The 5,113-nt window shown below is 52.0% G+C and overlaps 1 pseudogene; it reads left to right on the top strand.

The window, feature by feature from the left end:
- The first annotated feature begins 2,865 nt into the window (after window positions 1–2,865).
- On the top strand, window positions 2,866–4,721 carry LOC126396087 (uncharacterized; annotated as a pseudogene).
- The last annotated feature ends 392 nt before the right edge of the window (window positions 4,722–5,113 follow it).

The following is a 5,113-nucleotide window of genomic DNA, read 5'->3' as shown; positions in this document are numbered from 1 at the left end:
CTGACAGTAGACCTGGTTTCAGCTGGCGAGCTTTTAGCGCACCTTTTGGCACGAAACTGTCACTGCGCCAAGCTGGATCTGTCGACACCTCCCCCTGCTGCACCGCCACACCCATCTCAGCGCACCTCGGTCTGCCAAACTACCAAACTGAGCGCGCCTCAGGTTGCGTTGCTCGAAACTAGCTCTGCGCAGGTTTCGCCACCCTGCGCCACCCTGCACCGTGCCGGGAAACTAGAGCCCCTTATGTCAACAAAGTCATGTGACTGACCTTAGGAGGCTTGACTCGTAGTCTACAAGAGTATCCGGGTGACACTGCCTCCTCCTCTTTGCCTTACTCGCCTCATCCGAGACCGTGAGTATTCTCGCTTTCAGGACCACACTATTCTCAATCTGTCACTACGGTGCAGGTGCCTAGTGTCCCTGTGGATTGCGCGTGGGTCGGTTAGTTTAATGCATGTTCATTGTTGATTTCTGCTCATCCTCACAGGTGTCTTTCCAGGTGTGGAGTGCTCCCGAGTGAGCTTAGTAGCGGTTAGCAGCGGCGCTGGTAAGTGAACGGCTTGTTCTCACCATCATTCGTTATTATATAAAGTAAGTTTAAGTTTGTTTGTGCCCTGACGACTCGCTGTTTGCAGCGGGAGGGACGTTTGTTCGGCCTACCTTTGTGCGTTCGCGTACAGTGAGTGGAAGCCATATAGCCTTGTTTTCTTCAACTGTGGTCTCTTTTTGTTGATATTTGGTTATTTGATTGAACACTATTGTTCAGATTATTACAAGTAAGTGAATTAGTGAACTAATTTGAGTTATATTATTCTCATACACCGGTCGGTGTTGTTTTGGTTTGTTTGTTCACAATATTTCAATTGCATTTGTGAACTGATTAAAGTTATAACATTCTCATACACCAGACGGTGTTATTTTGATTTGTTTATTCACAATATTTCAATTAAATTTGTGAACTGATTTGAGTTATATTATTCTCATACACCAGACGGTGTTATTTTGATTTGTTTGTTCACAATATTTCAATTAAATTTGTGAACTGATTTGAGTTATATTATTCTCATACACCAGACGGTGTTATTTTGATTTGTTTGTTCACAATACGAGTAAGTGAATTGGTGAACTGATTTGAGTTGTATTATTCTTATACACCCGATGGTGGTATTTTGATTTGGTTGTTTGTTTGTTTAATTGGTCCCCTGTTTGCAGTGGGTACTCAAGTGTGACACAAGCCTCCGCTGTTCGCAGCGGCTGTGTTTGGGAATGGCCTCCCAGTGGTGTAGATATTGTTGGGTGACCATGGATCCCCGTGATGGCCATAGAGAGTGCCCCCACTGTTTGGGAGTGGCACATCTGGTGGAGGACATTGAAAATCTATGCCCTGCAGCTGCAGAGCTCTCTCTGGAGGAGCGTAGGCGCAGTGCAAAGCCGGTGGAGGAGACAGCGTGAAATAAGATGGCGGCTCACCCTCCTCCAAGTAAAACAAAAGAAGGCAGACATGCTTCTAAGCAGAGCAAGAGGCACAAGCGGGACCGCAATCCCGATCGCCATCACTCAGGGAAGTCTGCACATAAGAGGCAGCTTAGCCCTGAAAAGCGGGGACAGCAGGAGGACACACAAATTCAAATCCTAGCTGCATCAGAGCCTATCGAATCGGCTGACTAGGATCGAAGCTCAACATCCAGTCGCTGGCTCATCCTCAGAGGTTCAGGAGCCTAGCATGGCCTCTCAGCATGACCTGCCACCATATCAGTCAGAGAGGCAAGGTTCACCGGATGTCCTCTCACTGTATGCTCACAATTCTTTTGGGGGGAGCGCTGGACTGTCCGGAAATGCTGAGGAGGAGAAGCTCAACTCCTCACTGGGTGGATTGGAGTCAGATCTGGGAAGTATGCCAGACAATGAGACCCCAGCTCAGGATGTTATGGGGAAAATATTGAGTGCGGCCAAGATTGTCGGGCTCTCAGTTCCGGCAGAGGCTCCAAGTTCAGTAGAGGGAGTGTGGGCAGGTATTTCTCAGCCCCAGCCCTCAGTGACTGTTCCAGCGGCGGCAGACTATCTGCAGATGCTTAGAAAAGCTTGGAACAACCCGGCAGCTGCGCCACAATTTAACGCAGGGTGTCGCAGGCTGACAAGACCCCAATATGCCTCTGAGACCGGCCTGGCGGACATGCCACCTGTGGAAAGGGAGATGGAGGCCCTGATGTCGCTCGGCCCAGAGCGAGTAACTGCCAACCCTCGTTGCCCAGTTAAGGAGTGTTGCAAAACCGTCAGTCTTGTGTGCCGTACATATAATGCAGCCACAAGAGCAGCAAGCTCAGGTAATGCATTGGCTATTCTGCTGGCGGCCATTAGGAAAAACGTCAGCCAAGAGGATCAGGACACTATGAGCCTGATTGAGGGGGCTCTGGTTACTCATGCCCAACTCACGAGAGATATGGGGGTAGCCATGTCATCTGCCATGCTAGCACGCCGGCAGGTTTGGCAAGCACAGACCACTTTACCTGAGAATATCAGGAAAGAACTGACTAATTTGCCAGTGGTGCCTGGCAGGGTTTTTCATCCAGACTCTCAGAGCCTGCTGGACAAAGCGGAGAAGTCTCGACACACCAGGGATAGTGTCCAGCGCACATTTAACTGCCCAGGCGCCACTAGGTATAGGACTAGGGGACCTCAGCCTTCATCTCAGACATCAGGGTCCCGCAGTTTCAATAGGCGGCAGGGTCAGGAGATGTTAACCTCTAGTGAGGCTGTTAGACAGCCTTCACAGCGTCAAAGGTACCAGTCCCGCTCAGGTCCTAGAGGGACGTCGCAGAGGACACGCCCCCCCAGAGGTCCGGGACCTCAGGGGCGTAGTACCTGATGCTGCAGGGTTGGTCGCCGAACCGCTGTCGCCTGGACAGCTGGGAACGTTCCGTGTCAGATCCTTGGGTTCTGGCGACGGTGGGGAAAGGTTACAGGATTCAGTTTTGGCGGCGCCCCCCTCCCTTTACCAGGGTCCATATGACCGTGGTAAAGGACGCAGTCCAGGCACAGGTGCTGGCCGCGGAGATTGTGATCCTCCTTCAGAAGGAGGTGATTGTCAGAGTAGGCTCAGATGAACAGCGCGCTGGGTTCTACTCCAAGTACTTTTTAATTCCAAAAAAGGATGGCGGCCTGCGTCCCATTCTAGACCTAAGACAACTGAACAGATTTATAAAGGTGCTACCATTCAAAATGTACACGGCAGATCCTACTGTCAATCGAGAGAGGGGAGTGGTTCACTTCCCCGGATCTAAAGGACGCCTACTTCCATGTTCCTATTTGCAAGGACCATTGGCCCTTTCTGCGGTTTGCATTCCAGGGACAGGCCTATCAGTTCAAGGTCCTCCCTTTCGGCCTGTCACTTTCCCCCAGAGTGTTTACCAGGGTGGTGGCAGCCGCGTTGTCTCCGTTGCAGATAGCCGGTCTGAAATTCTTGCCCTATCTGGACGACTGGCTGGTCTGTGCTCCAAGTCGCAGTCAGGTGCTCCAGGACACAAGGAGGGTCATGGACCATGTGCAAGACTTTGGCTTCGAGGTAAATTTGGGAAAAAGCAATCTCGAACCAACACAGCATGCAGTGTTTGTGGGGTTATGTCTCAACTCTCTCACTATGTCGGCCTCCCTCACTCCTCTGAGGGAGCAAAGCTGGTAGCCCTGGCAGAGCAGTTTCAGCTTAGCAGGTGGATGGAGGTAGCTCAGATTCAGAGACTGCTAGGGATGATCTCAGCAGCAGTGTCAGTGGTTCCCTTGGGCCTGCTCAGAGCTCGTCCTTTGCAGAGGTGGCTAAATGCTTTCCGTCTTCATCCAAAACAGGACAGACGGGTAAAGCTCAGGATAACACGACGGTTTGTAGAAGCCCTCCGCCCTTGGAGGGACAAATCCCTCTTGACTGTGGGAGTTCCAATGGGGGACGTCCCATCGCGTCGAGCAGTGGTGTCCACAGATGCCTCCCTGACAGGCTGGGGTGCAGTCTGGGAAGGACAGTAAGGGGTGTGTGGAGTCCCCAGTGGAGGGGCCAACACATCAACCTGTTGGAATTGAGGGCAGTCCACCTGGCGTTGATGGGACTTCTCCCCTTTATCAGGGGCAAGCATGTCTTGGTGAGGTCAGACAACTCTTCCACTGTCTACCACATCAATCATCAAGGGGGCACCAGGTCTCTCCGGTGTCTACAGGCGACCAGGGAACTTTTGTTGTGGGCATTTCCCCGTCTAGCATCCCTCAGGGCCATTTTCATGCCGGGGGTTCACAATCAGGCAGCCGATCTCCTGTCCAGGACGGGACCACTTCTGGGCGACTGGAGGTTGCACCCAGAGGTAGTGGTGTGGCTCTGGTCCCGAATCGGCAGGGCGCAGACCGATCTCTTTGCGTCAGCGAGGACGACGCACTGCGAGGAGTGGTTCTCTTTGGAGCCTCAAGGAGCTCCCCTGGGAATAGATGCACTGTCGCAAGAGTGGCCGACAGGCTTGTTGTACGCTTTTCCCCCGTTGCCTCTGATTCCCCATGTCCTGTGGAGGGTGGCGACAGGACATTACAGGGTTCTACTGATAGCTCCCAGGTGGCCAGGGAGACCTTGGTTCCCGGCTCTTCTCCGTCTTCTTCACAGACTGCCATGGCCCCTGCCTGTCAGATCTGGCACCCCAAACCAGCAACTCTGCAGTTGTGGGCGTGGCCGATCTGCAGCCCCAGCCTGAGGACTTAGATGAGGCAGTTATGCAGACAATACGTAGTGCCAGAGCTCCTTCCACTCGGGCTAGCTACAGTCAGAAATGGAGGGTGTTCTCTGACTGGTGTCACAGACAGCAGGTAGACCGGGCCACTTGTTCTGTTCACCTGGTATTGCCCTTCCTGCAGTCTCTTTTACATTCAGGAAAGGCGTCTAGTACGATAATCAGAATCAGAATCTGAATCAGAAATACTTTATTGATCCCCGAGGGGAAATTATTTAATTATATTATTATTATTTTATAAGGGTGTATTCAGTGGCAATTCATTGCTTTCATGAGCCAGTGGGGGGAGTCTCAGTAGGGAGACACCCCTTGGTCTCTCAGTTTGTTAAGGGCGCATATCGGTTGCGTCCGGCCAG

This window comes from Epinephelus moara, chromosome 9 (genome assembly GCF_006386435.1).
Source record: "Epinephelus moara isolate mb chromosome 9, YSFRI_EMoa_1.0, whole genome shotgun sequence".
In the NCBI taxonomy this organism is placed as follows: Eukaryota; Metazoa; Chordata; class Actinopteri; order Perciformes; family Serranidae; genus Epinephelus; species Epinephelus moara.
This window is presented reverse-complemented; position numbering and strand designations above follow the sequence as displayed.